This window comes from Rhea pennata, chromosome 1, assembly GCF_028389875.1.
Source record: "Rhea pennata isolate bPtePen1 chromosome 1, bPtePen1.pri, whole genome shotgun sequence".
Taxonomy (NCBI): domain Eukaryota; kingdom Metazoa; phylum Chordata; class Aves; order Rheiformes; family Rheidae; genus Rhea; species Rhea pennata.
The window spans coordinates 45,055,899-45,075,866 of NC_084663.1; the positions used below are offsets into that span (position 1 = coordinate 45,055,899).

At 37.9% G+C, this 19,968-nt stretch overlaps 1 protein-coding gene across 1 annotated transcript in view; it reads left to right on the top strand.

Annotated features, from left to right (window-relative positions):
* Window positions 1–19,968, top strand: part of TMTC2 (transmembrane O-mannosyltransferase targeting cadherins 2) — a 251,582-nt gene that overhangs the window by 42,959 nt on the left and 188,655 nt on the right. The window lies entirely within an intron of this gene.

Consider the following 19,968-nt stretch of genomic DNA (forward strand, 5'->3'; position numbering starts at 1 on the left):
TGTTGGTATGTTTTCATATGCATAAAAATTCTGTTTTGGTCACCTTTCTTTGCTGGGCAGCCCAGGTGCATTTAGTATATGTAAGGAGATACAAAAGTGAGAGGACTAATTTTAGAGGAAAAAAATGCTAAAAAGGGAATTTTATCCTGAGAATTCCTAGCATCAAACGTAGTTAGACCTTTAACTTGGGCTGTATTGCTAAATTTCTTTTTTTTTTTTTTCCTTCCTGTTTGAGTAGCTCTTTGCTTGTAGATTGAAGCTTTGCTGAGATGATGTTTGCTGAGATGATAGGGAGAGTTTTAGAGTTTTACACAGTTACCATGAGTGAATTGACTGAGTGGAGTTGTTCTTCAGCAACATAACCAACCACAACTATTTTTTTTCTTCTTTTTCTTTTTTCTTTTTTCTTTTTTCTTTTTTCTTTTTTCTTTTTTCTTTTTTCTTTTTTCTTTTTTCTTTTTTCTTTTTTCTTTTATTTTTTTATTTTTTTAGTAGACTATAATCCAAGTATAGGGAAAAAAAGTTGCAAGAAGTCCTTTAACAGACAAAGCTTGTTCTGCAGTTTATATCCCCTTTTAAAACTGATGGGCCTGATCGTCAGCTGGAATGATAATAACAAATCTTACTGTTCATAGTGATTCCCTGACATTTTCTAAGATAAAAAAGGGAAAGTTTTTTCAGCAACGGTGTGTGATTAAAGAAGTAATTTTAGGGATTATTTTAGTGTTGTCGCCACTCCCCATTTTTTTTCTCTCGAGTTCATTGTTACCTTGCAACACTGTGGGTCGCCTAGACTTTGACCCAAACTATGGCTTGTGTCCTTTCCATCGTGCCCCCTCCACTGTGTGCTGTAAGCAAATATGATATAATTGATGTTTCTTGTCTTAAAATGAATAGAGAATGCTGGGCAATATTAATAAGCCCTACATCGTTTCTTTTTAATCAGACTATTGCCATTTTTACTGTCAACTACTCCAGTTTGTAATGTAAAATATAAACCAAAATAGTCTGGATAGTGATGCGGCGAATGTCCTCAGAGTTTCAGTGTGTTGAGCAGAGTGCACAGGAAAGAGGGTTTGGGCACCTATTAAACGTGTGCTCATACTCGCAGCGACATGTACGTATGCCGTGGGCTGTTTCTGCGGTGGACTTTGCCCCCTGCTCCTTTTCAGTGGTTCCGTCGGTGCTGTTAGCCAAAACCATGCTTTACTGCTAAAGAAGGATGCGCTACTGTGGATGAGACATCTTCAGGAGAGGACAGGCCAACCATTTCATTCAGCATTGCATTGGCGAAGTCTTAGTGTTTCTTGTTTCAGACCAACCTTCCTTTCTATTTCCTCTTAATATCATTAAGTATAGAGTTCTGTTTTGTTTAATCTGCATTTGAAATAGGTTCAAGTTAATTTTTTTTTCTTTTGTTTGGTGTGGAAAAATAAACTTACTTTCCAGGGACAGATCAGATGACAGGCATAGAAGTAATACAATTTAGGTTACAAAGCATATAACTGATTTAATACATTAGTAATAGGATTATTTTCCCAGCATGTAGCTTCACAACAAAATAGAAATCATCGCATCTGCAGTTATGTATGTCAGAGCCTTCAGTGTACAATTGCAGTGTCAGAGTCTATTCCGTTAGCAGGGAACGGGTTAGACAAACAACATGTCTTATTGGCCTTTGCAGGTATCGGGGCTACGAAGTTAAATCCATTCCCCAATTCCTCCTTTTGGGGCAGATGTGATGGCAGACATGTCTTTGGTACGGTGAGGTTGGTCTCTAGCCCCTCCGTGTCCCTCTGTGCAGTGGTGATGGGGGCGGGGGTGGCATTGTGGCTGAAGGTCAACTGAGAAAGATGCAATCTACTGGAAATGTTAGCTAATTCGAAGAGCATTTTCTCCCTATAAGAGGAGCTAAAATGACAGCATGAGATGCAGAGCAGTAGGTTTGAGATGATTTGTATTGATCTTGTTTGCTGGTCTCCTATTACATTGCCTAATAAGTACTGCTGAGCTTTTTGTCTTAAGCTGATGATAATTTAAGGATTGTCAATAACTTCCATTACCATTATTTTGGCTTTTTATATTAGCCCATACATGTATCATAATTACCTTGTTCTTTATGTCTATTTTTTACTGTATGTGCGAGAGGAGAGCAAATCAAATGTCTGTATTGTTTGTTTTGATCTGTAAGTTTGGATAGTAATTTTCATATACTAGCATGTAATCTATATAAAGAGCTATAGCAATTTAAGAAATTTGACTTTTTTTTTCCTTTGTTGTAACGTGTGACCTCTTCATCTCTTTGATCTCTTCAGCTGGTAGACTAAGTAACCTTGGATTAGCAGAAACAAGAAATGCTGTGCATCATCCATGACATATTTCATTAGGCTACATCAAGGGAGGTTAGATAAGATCTTTCGTAGGAAATCTTATGCATAGTGTACAAGAGAGGTTGTAGCCAAGGATACTGTCACTTCCTCTTTCAATGAAGGCTAAAACTGAAATGAACTGCAGTGCTGGTTTATCAAGAGAAGCTTAGGGAAGCCTTGAACACACTTGAAATATGTTGACAGTGCAAGAACAGATCTTAAGTGAAATTTCCTTTCCTACGTGCTGACACTGGCTGTAGTAGCAAGAAGTTACTGAGTGTTGGTATGACTCATAGCTAATTTTAGATTATTTTGAAGCCACTGTTTAGTTTAGTAGGTTATGGATACTGTGGTGTTTAAAATTCTCATCAGGCAAATGAGATGATCAGCATTTTTCAGTCTGCCAGGTGAAACTGAAATAGTGGCAACATTGCATTTCAACATGTGTTGCTGTTCTTTACCTTGAAATAAAATTGAGTTTATTAGATGAAGTAATATGAATGGCTTCATTCTAGCCTCAGTCTGTAGAATGGGATTAATCTCTTCACAATTCAGAGAGGGTGTAAAACTGAAAAAAATAAATAAATTCAAAGATATAGTTATTGAACCTTCTTAACCCATACATAGTGTTTTTTCTTCTTTAAATAATGACTTCCTCCTTGGAAGCTTTAAGAGCTATTACATTTTCTGGTGCAGCCTTGCAGAATAGAAGCCTGTAGCCATTGTGCAGAAACGTCTGGGTTGTAGTAATCTGAATTATTTAAAAATAATATGTATAGGAGGAAAAGGGTTAATCATTTACAATACAGTATTTCTAAGTTGCTTGTTTGTGCACAGGCAACTGCACAAGTGGAAGTTGGCTTTGATGTTGCACTGTTTTCTGTGTTCTGCTTGTAGCTCTTTCCTCCCTACCCCTTATGCAGAAAAAAGTGATACCTGCATTAGATAAGAGTGCCAATGATTTATATGGTATAACAAATAGCCCTGCAATGAAATATTTGTCCTCTGGAGTTTTGTATTAGTCACATTTTGGTCAATATCAGTAGTTGCAACAAATGTCCTATACAAATGTTCGTATATAGTTGATAGCTTTTAAGAGATCTGTACAAAAGCACATTTTTCATCTGTACCATGTTGTGAATGACATGTGTTAACCATCACGTATTCACTGAGATGTTCAGTAATGTCATTTGAAAAGTAGTGTTGATGAAATACAAAGGAGATGCCAGACTACCAAAATACTTAATATTGGCCAATAGAATTAGTGGATTTTGAATATTTTCCATGATAGCAGCTGAAGATAACAGGGATTTGGTTTCTTTTATAAGGCAATGTGTAGTAGTTACAGCAATGAGATGGAGTTATGGATGTTACGTGTCCTGTACATGAAGTTGTTTGACAGTTGACTTGGGTTGGCCTTTTCCTTTTACCTCTCCGAGTGCACTAAAGACGTCCTGCTCCCCCCCACCGCCCTCCCATTCCCCGTGCCCAAATGTCTTTGCAGAGCTCAGCATTGTAACTATCAGTACGAGAATAACCAGCGTGGGAAGGAAGCTGGTTTCCTATGGATGTGTTAACATAGGCTTTTAGGATGGGAAGAGACAAGAGTAGCTTTTAGATGGGAGAGGTGTCTTTGAGGTTGCGGAGGATGGGAAAATTGATGCAGAAAAACTCATCCAGTTTAGGATTTTTCTAATAAATGTTTCCAGAGGTAAAATAGATGGGGTTACAGTTAAAGAATTAAGTTTAAAAGTGGTTTTGCAAAGCTTCTCATGGGAAAATAGAGATGGACTGCTGTATTTGTACTTGCTGTTCTAAAATGCCATAGCAAGACTTCAGTTTTGGAAATTCTCATCTTGAGAATCTGTTCTTAGTTTAAAGTCAAATAAATAAAAAAAAATCACGTGCACACACTTAAGTGACGGGTGTGTGATGAGTAGCGTGTAAAAGTGCCTACAATAACAAAAGATTTAAAATAAATAAATTATTTCAGGATTTTACTTACATTATAGTGCCTATTACCTCAGAACAATACCTTTTCATCTCTATTCATTTTGGACAAAAATCCATCTGATTCCTTGCAATTCACTTCTGAAGTGGAAGCGCTGAGTAGCCAAACTGTAATTCAGATACCTGCTATATGAGGTCAGAATTTATAACAAGGCTTTTCATGTATTTTAGGAAACCTAATATGTGATAAATCCTTTAAAATTTGGCCTTCCATAAAATTCCATGTCAAATTATATTCTAATGTTTCTATAGTCTACTGTGGTCTAGTTAGTAAATTTACATAGAAGGTAATGATGTTATAAAATACCATTAATCACTTAACACATTTGGTTTCTTGGTTATAAATATAATCATTATTCTAAATTCCAAAGATAGTTCACAGGGAAGAACAGATCAAAGCAGGATTAAGACTATATTTAAAGCATTTTTGCTGACAGAAATGTGTTGCAAATTATGAGTTTAAGGTTAGCATTAGTTGTTTACAGCAAGTTCTTTGTCTGTTTTGGCTGGTTGAGGAACCTTTGGCTCCTTGGTGAAACTGACTTCAGAAATGAAGTATTTTGATTTATTATGGAATGAAAAATACTTAATTAAAATACAGATACCAAGAAAGGAATTCAAGAGAGCAAATAGCAGCTGTTTTTTCAAAGAGTTCTGTGAAACAAAAATAAATAAATAAAAACCTTAAAAATGTTTTTTTTAGGAGTATCTGAGAGATTATTTAGACATGTGTAAGTTTTGTCTAAGACCTTGAAGATGTTTTTGGCACTTTCTAGTTCATTGACATTTGAGCCTCTGTGAAAAAACAAAAACTTCTGTTAAAAAAATAAAGTTTTAAAAAAGTTGTTAGAATGAAAAATCTTTTTATTCCTCTACTCCTTTTTGTTGATGTAACAAGTTCTCTCTGCACCTCTGAAAGCCTTTTCCTTGTTAAAATCAGCCTAGAATCAAAATTGAACTTGATCATTTCTTTGAGTTTTGCTGTTGGTTTAAACAGATGGAAAAAAAATGCAGCCATTTGCCATGTATTATTCCAAGCCCTACGTGTGGACGGTAGTTAGCGACTGGAGAGCTTTTCTGCTTATTAGTGTTTTGTTGTAGAACATCTGTTTCCGAAGTGCTCGGGGTGCTTGCTGGGCTTGATTCAAGGAATTTGTGAGCTTCAAGCGTCTCTGTCACAGAGTCTTACAGCCTTAATATGAGTTCTGTAACAGGAAGAACAGTTTAAGAAAATATTATGCTGATTAAGAAGCTGTAAAGACACTGCAGCAAGCTTCAGCTAGCCAGGTGAATGAGACTAAGTCTGTGAAGCAATGTGAGTGTGTGGTTGGCCAGGGTCTGTGGGTTTGGGAATGTCTATCCTTATTATTCTCATAAAACTTTTGAGAGTATGCATTTAGGCTCTGAATATTTGCAGTCTTCTGTGGCTGTGTTTTCATATGTGGACAGTGCAAGAGTAGGCAGAAATTCTTGATTGTCTTCCAAAAGCGTTATGTTTGCGTAGTGTTGCCTTGGACTAATTAGAGCTGCCTTTTCACTCATCTTCAGCTGATAGTGCTTCATCTTTGCAACTTCTCATTCTAGAGTTTGCTTGTTCTGTGCTAATTTGGGAAGCTTGACTTTATGATACCGTGTGGTGTAGAAGAATTTGACTTGGAAAGAGTATGGCTCCCTAAAGGGCAACATTTAGTGGATGGCAGGGTGAAGTCTGGAAATTTTTCATTATATTGCTTTTAAACATGATATTGTAGTCTGGAGACAGAAATACTCTTCAGTGACTGAGATGAAAATAAGCATAGGAAACATCTTATTCTTCAAAGAATATACTGCAGCAAAACCTTTTTTTAACCTCTCCTGTAATTCACTTCATTTCAGAGATTTGCTAAGTGGAAACAAAGCTAAAATAAGGCATATGACTGTTATAAATCATAAGGGTGGAAGAGGCTGTTATCATTTACTGTGCTATTTGCTGACAGGGCTGATTAAGATGTTAAGCTTAATTTTCAATATCAGCAGTGTTACTGAAGGCTTTTTGTCTCTTTTGCAGTCTTAATCAGCCTACCACATAATTCATATCTCAGACTTTGGACACCAGATGTACATTGGAAAAAGGATAAAAATAATGTTTCTGAGTACCACTTTAAAAAATGAAGTCCTAAAATGAGTTCCCATTTTTGATTCTTAATAAGGAAAATGTGCTCAAACTCATCCTGTGATTCTTTGCATGGCAGTGAGTCAGTAGCTGTTGTCCATTTTCCTTCTCATTTTGAGTAATTGGGTGGATCAATTCCTAGCTAACATCTACAGCAACTTGTTGAGTACCTTCAGAAAGTTTTAATTATGGATTTTTTTTAAAGTTGCTAATTCTTAGCCTGTAGTTGATTTATGCTCTCCAATTCTGCTGTGGCACAGAAACCTTCTGATTCAATATAAACCAGACAATGAATTCTCTAAAAGAGAATGAAATGCTTATGTAAAGCCTGTAAAATCCAGATCTGCTGAGTTTTACAAGCTGAAGCATTTGGTTTTCAGTCACAGTGAGATGACCCCTACCATTCGTGGCTGGTTCCTCTTGCTGGAAATGTTGACTAGAATCCTGTTTACTACCACTGTGAGCGCTGGTGTGTGGTAGATGGCTGGTCTAGAGGGATTCATCCACTTCCCATACCAGTATACAGCCACAAACCATAGGCTCTTAGCTGTCCAGTACATCTTTTTAAGGTTTTGTGGTTTGGGGAGGAATCATTTCCCTCGGCAGAGAGAAATAGAAAGGGAGAAAATGTCTCTGCAAAGGTCTGTTTCATCATGGAGTTTTGCTTAGGAAATACCCATATCATCCAACACGTTAAATAGAGAGGTGGAGAAGTATATATCTATATGTCTCACAGGGTCTTTGCCAAGCTCACCTGGGGGAAGAGTTTTGTTGTGACTCAGCTCTGGTAATTTGATTGAATATTAAGGATGTGAGCAGGATGCATCAACTTGAAAACCTACTGCTGCTAGAAACGTCAGGGCATCCTCTTTATGGTTGATCTCTGATGCTCTGAAAGAAGGTAAAATCCTCCTTCCTCCCCTTCATTTACCAAAATGAATCCACAGTTCCTTCCTGGTCCGCTAATAATAGCGATGCATGGGAGGTTGCTACCTTCCTAATGCCTTGGGGTAGAGAGACGGGAGTTTCTCTACAAACTAGAGATGGGACTTTACCCATTAAAACTGTCCTGAATGTGATCCGTAGCTCACAGATACAGTTGGGCGTAGATCTAAGGTAGTTTTCCTAAATTTGCACCCATTTCCTTTATTCATTCTATTCAGTAGGTGGTATGTGCCCCTTCATGCACATTAATCTGCAGGAAAGGCTCTCAGGTAAGCAGCAGAGAGTATTTCCATACTTAGAGGCTTAAAAATATTTAGAGGCTTAAAAATAATCACTTGCAGACAGAGCTGTATCTCAAGGTCAGCTGTGAGACAAAGTGAGTGGTAAAAATGAAGCACTGGCAGGTGGCACAGAAGTGTGAAGTCTGTCTTCATAAAACAACATTATTTTCTGCCTTGGCTCAATGAAACTGCTGTCACTCAATTGCACGAGTATTGTACCTTGCTGTTGCTGGCCTAAAGTTTTTGGCATATCATTCTTGTTGCAGATTTGCTCTCAGCATGGGCTGCAGGAAGAATGAATACAGGCCGTTTTTCTGCTTTTTAACATCAGAATGTGGAGGCCTAGTAGCATACATAATTTCATAAAATGAAATGTAGATGGAATAAAAATTCTAACCTATCAGCCTTTTTGTGTTTTTTTTCTACATAAAACTGCAATGTTTAGCTCTAGTGTAGTGCCTTGCGTTTTTTTTTCCAAATACTTTTAATGTATGCTGTTAGCTACCCAGGGCCAAGACTGAATAGTCTTTGTGTTTCTGTCAGAATATCTATTTTTGGTTTTTGACTTCTAGCTCCTACTTATGCACAGAATGCCATGCAGTCGTGATTATCACGTTGTATCAACATGGTCACTGATACATATCAGGGATATGTTGGTCGCTCTGTCAGACAAATCCATGGAAGTAACACCTGAGTAGAATGGCTACAAAAAACAAATATTTAATGTTGCCATCTGCTATGCACAGCAGCTAAGAACAGCTAGTTCTTGCTGTTCTATACATGAGCACGAGGATTAGCATTTGACCAGAAGTCAACAATGTAAAACATTAGTTTGCATAAGTATTAGTCATTACCAGTCTTGGGCTAGAGTGCTTTGCCTTTTTTTTTTTTTTTTTTTTTTTTTTTTTTTTTTTTAAGAGGGGAAAAGAAAAAAAAAAGAACATGTGCTGATAGTTCTTTAACTGGATGATTAGGAAAAATAAAAGGTGGAGCAGAGAGCTTACAGTTCATTAAACAGTAAAATACTTAGAACTTCTCAGATTACATTTATTGGACACTAAAATCTCAGCTTAATTTTAAAATTTAGCATGCCTAGTGTATATATAACCAGGAGCTGATGGCTGTTGTTGCCTGCGTAACAGATTTGGGTTTTGGGAGCTCCTGCTGTTTGTTAGTACGAGCTGTAGGACGGGAGGAGGAGCTGCGTGTTTTGCATCTTCTTAGCTGCGGAGATGAAAGGTAGGGGATTCACTGAGTGGGGTAGCTGGTTAAGGGCTGTACTGCCTTTGGCAGAATCATGGGTTCTTTGAGATAACAGCACAACAGACCATATTATGACCATTTCCAGCTGTGCATTTTATAGGTTAATCTTGTGTACTGGCAGATATTTATTTACAATATATGAGTTACAGAGAAAGAGTTTTTTCTTTTTTTTCTTTTTTTCTCTTTTTATTTCCTTCTGTCCCCCTCTTTTTTCTTTTCTCTCCTGCTCTTCCCTTTTTCTTTTCCTTTTTTCTTTTTTTTTCTTTTTTCTCTTTTCTTCCCACTTTCTACTCTCTTTTTTTCCTCCCGTTTCCCTCTTTGAGATGCTTGAAGACTAAGAAATACTTAAGAATATAAGCATTGTTGAGCTTCAGTGTATTGAAGCTCAGCAAGTCTTAGGCAGTATTCCCTACTAAAAATTTACTGTTATGAACTCAAATTTTATCAAGTACTTTTTGTTTCTTAAACATCTTTTATTATTTAATTAATTGATAAATGTATTATGTCTGGATATATTTATTTAACTTCTTGTAGCTTATCAGAGGACAAGTACACAAAGCACCAGTGTCTTGTTGAAGGCTGTCACTGATACCCTGACAACCAATTTCTATTTTATGGATACTCCAATTTTTCTCCCTAGTTTTGTTGCTGCGCTGGTTTACTACTTAACCTGTAGGCCTGAATGTAGCACTTGCCTGGTAGATACTTCTGAAGTTAGGAAGTCTGCGTTTTTGTTTACCTCAGAATAATAAAGGATATTTTTATCCCAGAAGTGACACAGTACATAAAAGAATTGCCATTCCTATAAAATGTTATTTATTTATTTATTTATTTATTTATTTATTTATTTATTTTCCTCCAGTAAGAAGGCAGACATTTGCTTAGCTATTGAGGTCAGCTTTTTCTGGAATAACAAATTTGCTTAATAGAAAGTCTGTAAGAATTGCTGTCTCCCTTACTTGGTAACTTTAGTTTTCATATACCCAAGTATGCAGTATACGCCAATACTTAAAAAAATCAAATGCTTCCTTTCTGTTCTTTAGAGATAACAAAATCTGTTTAATCTTTTCCTAAGATGTAGAGAAATATGATATATCATCTGGTGACTTGAAGCCTAGTTTTCCTCCAGATCAAGCTTGTGGACTTTGCCAGGACTTTATGGCAAGTTCCAGCAGTGGTATTTTAGTAGTATTTTGTTTCATTGATCCCTCAAAATTGAGGCAAATCACTGATTGTTATGGTATTGAACTCCAAAGCTGCTGATTTTCCATCATGTACCATATTCTAATAATGTTTTGAGCTAAGTAAGTTCTGAGCTTTCTGCAGTTCCTCTTGTATTTACATTACTTGCACAAATAGCTTTGCTAAATAATTAATTAAAAATTTGTGCATACTAATTCTTTGAGAAAACATTGAATTGAATATTAATTGGATTGTTTCACTTTGACACATGACTTGAATCACAGGTGCTGAGCTTTGTAAGCACGAACAGGTTTCCTTTGTCTGCAGCAGCTTGCTCAGTTTGCATGAACTGATGTATCTTTTGGAGACTGAAAGAGTATTTGCCTAGTGGGTTTCAAATAAAATTAGTTTTCCACAGCTGTTGACCAGCTGATACCACGAGTCCATAGATTATTTCTATCTTTCATAAAAAAAGGATCCACAAGTATTGATAAGCCTGTGAATTCCCTCTCCCAATCCCCTTCCCGTTTGATAATGACCATGTCTGAAAATGAAAGAAAAGTCTGTTTAATTAAATTTGAAAAATATATGTACCCTCTGAATTATTAATCCATGTAAAGTTGAAATGAGATGTAGAGTTTGAAGGACCTCTTCCCATCAGCTGACTATATTAAATCATGACAGTTTTAGATTTGTATTTAAGACAAAAAATTGTTCTGTCAAAACAGCATTAGCATTTATCATGCAACTCTCCAATGAGCAGAAGCTAAGCTTTTGAGTCTTAGAATTAGTTTGTTTGGCTTCTAGTGTGCATTTTGTAAGCAGACTCTCAATTTTAATTTAATTCCAGCATGCTACAGGAACAGGCTCTGAAGGAATTACTCCTTCCTGGAGACACCATTATAGCATGCATCTGTAGGCGGCTGATGCTTATGGTTTAAGTAGACCCTCTGCAAACCTTGCAAGCCTTTATGGTCCTCTCTTCCTTATGCTATGTGTATGCAAATTAGGAGAGAAAATTAAAATGCATATGCACACGCATGGGTGCACACGTGTTCCCTGTCCCCTACATAGATGCTTTTGCATTTAACAAAGAATTTTTGGCAATGAAAATCTATATAGTATTTGGAGCTATTTTAATTTTATTGCTGCATCCAAATATATAAACCTGTCTTATTATAAACTAGATTGTCAGGAGCAAAGGTGAATTTCAAAAGGAGACTTTAGGTCTCTTGTTTAATACCTGCCTCTTTCTCTCTTTGTATGGATTATTTTAATACTCTTCATTTAGCAAGTGGGGAAAGCAGCATTACTTAATATAATTCACCCACACTAATGAGGTTGGCAACCAAAGAATTTGCATGCTATAATGAGCTGTTTGTGTTCAGTATGTTTTAAAAGAAGAATATGTAATGAATTATAATGGAAAAAGTTATGGTAGGAACAGATAATGTAGTGAATGTGTAGTCTATAAAGCCTGCAGTATGTTTTCCCTCTGAGGCAGTACAGTTTCTTCTTTGAAACTTTCATATTTGCCTTTTAGTAATCTCATTCAGAGAGGGGAAATAGTTCTCATTTCATTGCTACTTGTCATGTGATTGAATATTAATCTATGTTGTGTTAAACATTCTTACAACAGATTAAACTCTTGTGCAAATCCAAGAAGCAGGTTAAATACCTATTGACTTGGTGAATTATATTAAAAAACAAACAAACAAACAAAAAAAAAAAAAAAAAAAACCACACACACCCAAAACCCTAGGTTAAAGTTTGAATTTGCTGGAAGAAAAAAGTCTCACAGAACAGAGTTAATCTTAAAGTATTACAAACAGAAGGAGCAAGCGAACTCTGAAGGAACATTGCTGTAATGGGGATAGCTCGTTACAGGTTTAAGCTGGATGCAGTAATGACCTGGAGTGCATCCCAGCCACTGTTCATTTTAAATCTGAACAATTATATTATGACAATGGGATGAAACAAAGAGGCATATCATCATGATATTATTGTTCTGGAAAATCTCAGCAGAGCTGATTAGAGAGTAAATGGGTATCAGACAAAAGGATTTAAGCTTTTGTTGTGTGCACTTTGCAGAGATGGGCTCTGAAAAGGGCTTTGGGAGGTAAATGCTGTTCAACCAGGTCATCTGGGGCAGCCTTGAGAGATTCTCGTATATGCTGTGGGTATGTCGTTGGACTTGAGTTTCAAGGGGTAGTTTCGGTGTCTGTCAATATTTCCAGACCTGTTGGTAACCTTTTTCTTGTGTTTCTCTGATTTTTTAAAAAAAAGGAAAGGGGAAAAAAATGTAGGTAACATCTGCCATTCTGACTGGGCTGTGTTCACCATGACACTAAACCTGTGGAGGTTTTTCTTTCTGACTCTGAGGTTAACCTCCTTAGAGCTGGCAAGCCAAGAAGAAATGTCAAACTGTGAAGGAGGAGATGGGGTTAGAAAAACTGGTAATCTTTGGAACTGTGGAAGTCTTTGCAACAATTTTGATGGCAGAGGAAACAAAAATGTTGAGGCCTCATAATGTCAATGATGCTTTGTTATGATAATCTGACTCACAGGGAATCTCCAGAATTTGGGACAGTCTCACTTGTTTAGGGAAGTAAATATAATTTATGCTTGTATTTAAATTTCAAGGCATATTGCATGTTACACGGATGTCTTTTGATCTGTGTTCAAGAGCACCTGAAGCTTTGAATGCAAATGTTACTCTTTGCCGTTATTAAATTAATAAGAAAGAATGAACATAAACAATTAGCGTCTTTGTGTTCCCAGTCTAAAATTAGCTTTCCAGAGGAACTGCACTGCATAAACAATGTGAAATGAAACTTACTCCCATTTTCAGTAGAGCCATCAGTTAAATCAACGAGCCTAATGTTGACCATACTGGTGTACAGTCTTTGCTTTCTTTGAGAAAAATGTAATGAAATATAAGTAGGTGCAAATACAGTTATATCTTTAGTGAAAGAAAATAAATTTTTTTCTTGCCTACTTGCGGAAAAGTAAAAATGTGCTCCTTACACTTCACCTTGATATGTATCAAAGTACTATTTATTTTTCAAATTGTGTTAGGAATTCTGAGTATTGTCTGTAATCTGATCACGCAGGCCTTTCTCATCTTCCAGCTTGGTTATGGACCTGATCTTCCTGGATGTATAAGAAATTTGCCCATTAATTTTTCTTCTTGGGAATGCAGTCCATCTTTCCAACTTCCTTGTCATCGCGCTCACCTAGTCTGAATTCAATATATAAGGATGAAGAATTGAAGCTATTTACTTCCTCCCTAGAGACCTCCCACGTAGTGAAGTTGATATGTTTAATCGAAATGAGACCTTGCGAATTTAAGCAAAGACTGTGATTTCAGAAGTGGATGCTACGTTGTCCGGAAGATAAACATCAGGGAAACGCTAGCCTGCGTTCACAGCCTGTCTCTGGGCCAGAAGACAGAGCGCGAGTTCGGGAAGGGAGGAGCGGGGCGAATGAGCAGTCATAAGGTCAAGTTAGTCTATCTTAAGTCTAATTAAGTTCAGGTTATGGATGTTCTTCCATAAGCCAGTTTCTTTTAGGTAAAGAAAGGCAAAGCTCTTGAAAAAGTTGGACCGGCTGCAAGCAAAATCACTTTTCTTGCCTTTTTAAAGGGTACGTCTCCAAGCGAACATCGACCGCCTGAAGAACAGCGCTTCGGCCCGGGCGTTGCGGATAGGATAGGGGCAGCGCAGAGCAGTGTTGGCCCTCTGAGGGAAATCTCTCACCTCTCAGCAAATCGTCCGCTCCAGCCCTTAGTGCTGGAACTCTGGAAGAAATTAGCTGTACGTTTTCTCCCATTGTTAAGTGGCTGAGGAGGATTAATACAATACGTGTATTGTGGAAAGCAAAGGCATTACTGCAACTCTGGAAATAACTGTTCCAGTACAATACTCAGTGGTCCCAGGCAATAATCTTGTCATATTGTAGTAAATACTACATTGTAGTACAATAATACATAACAGAGCAAGATACTACAGCACCAAGATGAACACGCAGCACTACCTAGCTGGTTCGGTTGCTTTCTGTAGCTATCGTTATGTTAATCGAGTTTTATTTGCATGCGCAAATTACTGGAGAAATACAATGATATTTCACAATAATGTATTATTTGACCAATTAATAAAATGTACTATTTAAAGTCCAGTAGTGTGTTGACTTCTCCTAGGAAGCAATAAATCTTTCAGCTTCTCGAAGCAGGTAAAGTTGTACAGAATACACAAAACTGCATTTTTTTTCTTTTTTAATTAAAAAAAATTGTTCCTAATGTATTCGATTGTGATGAATTTTGACAATATGCATTTTTATTGAGGGAACATCTACAGAAACATGTAACAAATTCGGACATGCGTTGTTGGGTGAGATGGGCAGAACGGCGTAACCCATCAGCAGTGCCTGTTGGAGCCTACTGGAGAGGCTTCAGTGCGGCACAAGCCGTGTTTCCAGTTTGATGTGCTGTGCGTTCTTGGGCTTGGGGACTGTGCGTGAATTGTACCACAGTGGTCACCAGCAGCAGAGCTGTCCTGTCTGTTCGGGGTACTTGAATACTGGTGAGAACTTGTAAAGTAGAAACTATTTAAGGTAAAGTTACACATCAAGACTGACAGTATCCTGGAGCTCTTGCCTTATTTATGTGCTGTTACTGCAACTTCTTCCCCTTCTTCCCCTCTCTGAAAGTAATGCAGACTCCTTGTGTCCGGCAGCGGCTTAACATTTGTCATCCGCCTGAGTCATACTGGTGGGTCTTGTATGCTACTGGGTTTTGCAGAAGCATCTGGTGGTTTTGTGGTGTGGACCACATTGTTTTATAGTGCCTGGGCAGCGGCCAACAGATTTGTGTAAACTCTCACCGGAGTGGGTAACCAGCCCAGTTACCCTTGGGAACGAATCTTGGCACCTCGTGTCGGTGCAGCTACTGTCACAGCCGTCAAGAGCAACAGATCCAGGCAGCTCTGCAGCTAAGTGTTAATATTGCTGCTTTGCTAATATAGCTGCAGAGGCATTCTTGCTCCTGAAGCCTGCAAAGTGAAAGAAAGGTGAGGACTAACTACTTGGAGAAGATTAGAGGAAATGTTTTGAGAGAAGCACTCAAAACGTGATTCACCTCCAGCTTGTTTGCCTCTTGTACTTTTGAGTGCTCTTCATTAACTGAATGTTGTGTGCTGTTTTTCTATGTAGACCTCTAGGGAAAATTTAACTTAACTAAGAGAAACACATTAGTACAAAAATAATTTTATCTCCTCCACCCCAATCACATGTCATCTGCCAATTGCACAAGCGGTATTGAGGGTTTCCAAAATCTAAGTGTTGATTTTTGTTGTTACACTTTTAGCAGGGAGAGTGCTTTTTGAGCTGTTTTCTAAAGCTGAGCCACTGTATTCTATCCATAGTAACTTTAACTTCTGCCTTTAATTTTTAATTAACTGATATAGCTTATTCTTGCCTTTTACTCTACCTGTTGTTTGTCAACACTGGTAAGTTTTGACAGTGTTTTGGCAGGATTTCATGTTCTTGTTAGTTCTCTGTAGTCTGTATTCTTTTAGCTATAGTAAGTTACCTACAACATTCCCAATTTTCACAATGTCACTGGATGTGTCTCTTGCTCTCTTTGGCTTGCTTGGTCTCTGTAGCTCAGGTGATGTACGACGTAAGAATTAGTTTGGAAAACATGAACCAAACTCCTCTGTTTACCAAGAAATTAGCACTGGTACTTAATCATGAGAGCAAGGAGAGAGTAACATTTGCCTTATTTATGGAAGCTGTGCCTTCAGTTAAAGAAGAGAAAACAAAGTGATCGATCTCTCTCCATATAAAGTGGAAAAGACTTTTTCTTAGAGCCACCTTCCTAAGTTATCAGCAGATGCTGCTGATTCATGTAAGCCTCCTAAGAGAAGCTGTGAAAGAAGGCGTTTGTCATGTGTAACAGGGAAAAACTTCCAAAACGGCTCTTCAGGTCTTCAGAATTTCAGCCCTGGATCTCTGTTTCCCAGGAAGCTTCTCATTGTTAGATGCCCTTTGCAATGCACATTAATTACAGCATCAAAATTTCCCACTCGCCCGGCATTGCGCTAGCTTGCCCCAGCCCTCGGCAGCTGGTTTGAGGCAAAGCGTCAGGCTGAGCGAATATGCAAGTAGTTCCCAAAGGCATCTGCTGTTGGAAGCTCTTGCAGCCTCGGCTGATGCAGACGGCATTACGATAACCACCTTGAAGATTTACGGGGATGAAGGAAAGAACCAGCCTGGGAGCGATGCCTGGCTTTCTCTTTAAACCCAACTGCAAGTCTTTAGCAACTAAAGCGCTGAAAACTGTGCTTCTTTTGGCAGTTCTCAGCAGCTAAAAGTAGAAGGTGTTGTGGGATGAGAATGAAGTCGGGGCTGACAAGCAGAGGGTACCGTGTGTAATGTCCCCGTGGCGGGGGGGATGCCACGTTTGCTGTGTAGACTCTTCATGGGGTGAACGGTGAAACACCGACAGCTGTTAAAGTGCCTCCTTGTTCCCTAGCGATATCCTGGCAGACCAGTTTTTGTCTCTGCAAACTTATTTGGCTTCCGAGCCTGAATCGTAATCTTTTCTCTTTGAAAAGAGCTTTGATAGCATTGTTTTATATTAACGGATTGTATTCTCTTCAAAGCGTAGATGTGTTTGACTTTTGCTGGCGTGTGGGTTAGTTTCTTGTAAGCCACTTGTAGCTTGGCGGCTAGAAGCTGTTTGGGCAGTCAAAGTGGCAGAAGAGGGAACTCCTTTCTCCTCACTTCGGTTTAGCTTCTCCCTGGTTCCTACAGCAGTGCAGAAAGGGAAAGAAATATCCTTGTTGTTACAGTTTTTAACATTCAGCAGCTGCCTCCTTAATTGTTATTACTTGTTTCTTCTTAGCTGTGCGCTCTGGCGTGCTGCACAAGTGAGAGTGCGATTTGCTGGGACTCGTCCTCTCCCTGCAGGGACATTTGTCCAGGTGGGAGAAACGTGTCTCGGTGTCGCCCGCCTTGGAAGCCCCGTCCTCCCGGGCGGCGCGGGGCTGTGTGCAGGCAGCGAGTATATCAACCTAGTACATCAACGTGGTGAAGAAATAACATTAGGGAGGACAGCGTGCACCTGTTACGGTATGTGAGCTGCCCTCCATGGAAGAGGCTACCCTTGAAAAAAAAAAAAAAAAAAAAAAAAAAAGTAATTTCAATTGCTGTGTTTTACAAGCAGTGCAACATTTTGAAAGAGCTAATAGGACAAGCAGTCATCAAACTGGCGTGTGAGGCTGAAGAAGTGTTACAATTAGTGTTCAGCTTGCTTTCCTGTGGATAATGTGCAGAGGTGATATCTGTCCAGATTCAAAAAGTCTCAATGTTGTGGAGTTGTTTTTTTTTTTTTTTCTTTGTGTCATTGCAAAATATTAAACCTGTTTTTCCTTTTTAGAGAATCTCGCTAAAAGCTGTCTTCACTCTGGTTTGCAGCTTCGTTCAATCACATTCTGTTTTTGCTCTTTTCAAGGTTTGGTTTCAGCGCAGTCTAACTTTCAGCATCTGTAAGAGCTCTCTGCGGATCGCTGAACAATAGGGGGGAACAAAACCATTGCCAGCTCTGCGCGAATCGAAGCCTGAACTTTAAAAATCTTCTGGGCTTTAATGCATCCATCTAGCTTTTAGGTCCTGATTGATCAGTGCTGGGAATAGCATCAAATTCCAAGTGGTTGTGATGTGCCAGGTCACGATTAAACTGTCTCGTTTGGGAAGGAGGAAGGAAAAGGAGTTGAATAAATCCACATTCTGCAATTTCTTAAAAAGACAGAAATCTTATAACTCTACAGGTGTGGAATAATTTTGGCCACTTATTACTTAATGCCTCAGAGCTTTTCTATGCTGAAGTCATTGGGGAATGCCCCTACAGGAGCAAACTGTTATTAGAAAAGTTGGTATGGTGCTATCTGTGATTTCAGTGTTTGAAAACCAAAATGTTCAAAGCTGGTTGAGCACAACTAACTATTCTGATTCCTAAATTTTTAATTTTTTTCTCACAAACAATTATGAGAGTGAGTGTTAGGCACGTAGATCTTAAAGTCAGTGGAGAAGTAGAAAATGTGTTTTTGAACGTGCTTGACAACTCTTGTTCCCAGACAGTAATAGGAAGTTACTGTCTTCATTTGCAAAACATAGTCAAATGTTTTGAAATCAACCTTTATTTAGGTGCTCTGAACTTGAGTGTAGTAATCAAATTTTTGTCCAAGCTGTGCCCTTGCAAATTCTGCAGTAATATTGTGAATAAAAGTTTTTGTGTATAACTTAAAGCAATAGCCTTATATATGTGTGTATATATATATATATGTTTATATATGTATATAACTTAAAAGGTAGCATTCTGTTTCCTTTGCTTAGCTGAGGAATCCTTTAGCCACCCTAGAAAGGCCTCTCTTAAATGAATCCCTTTCAAGTAAATGATTTGCATTATAATCTTTGAATGCCTTATCTCACAAAGGCCTCTTCAGCATTTGTACCCAATTCAAATCTTTTGTTTTTCTAAAAATAGTGAAGTTACTAGATGTGTTAAATTCAGTGCTATGTAGTCAAACTTTAGCGCAGCATAAAATAATCACAGAATCACAGAATGGTTGATGTTGGAAGGGACCTCTGGAGATCATCTAGCCCAACCTCCCTGCTGAGCAGGGTCACCTAGAGCATGGTAGACAGGGTTGCATCCAGACAGGCCTTGAAGATCTCCAGAGAAGGAGACTCCACAACCTCTCTGGGCAACCTGTGCCAGTGCTCCGTCACTCTCATAATGCATGTGTTTTAATTTCTCCAAATGCATAAAATCCTAAAGATAGGACTATAGATCAGAATCTAAATATACTACAAAGAATTGGTATGGAGGTATGTTTTAAATGACTGAATTCACAAACAAAAATAGAATAAGTTTGTAGGCTTCTAAATTGCGCTTAATGATAAAGATGGTCAGTTTTATTAAGTACTAGAAAATATAAAAAGCTGTTCTAAAGAGAAATGAAGAAGACCTGTTTCCTTTATATTAACAGGTTTATTTTTGAAGTCGATATAAAAATCTGTGGGCTTCCCTTTCAAACAAACCCCAAAGAATTATTTGAAAGGTGCTAATGAAACCATGATAAAACCATGTAGTGGATATTCTGCTGTTACAACATTTGCTTCTTAATTTCTTCGAGATGAATATTTAGCCTAACTTACTACTTTCTTATCATACATCATGTTGTAATTAATTCTCTGTATTTTCTCCCATCTCAAGTTTACTTACATTTTCAGTCTAAAGATTCCTGAAAGTAAATCTCTCCTGAGGTTTTAGAAAAACTGTATTACCTTTACGGTGGTCTTTTGACTTTAATAGTAGAGCTAGAGAAAGGGACTTGACTGGACATGCCCTTAAATTTAAATCACCCTCCTTTAAAACAAAACCAGGAAAAGAACCAGTAAAACACATCTTCTTACTCTCAATATTCGAAACTGGTCTTTGAGGAGGAGCTATTAAAAAAAAAACAGAAGGTTTTTTTGAAAACATGCAGTTTTCAAGAGAAAAGAATATTGCAAAATCTGAACTTTAGTGAGATTTCCATTATTCTTGTAGTTTTTATCTGAGGTAGAAATGAGGACTGAATGTATGTTTAAATTACTATGCATAACTTTGGTATAATGGTTAAAATAAGTTTGTGAGACTAAATTGCTCTTCTTGGAAGAATTTACCTGAAATATACTATATTACTGATCACTCTTATGCCTA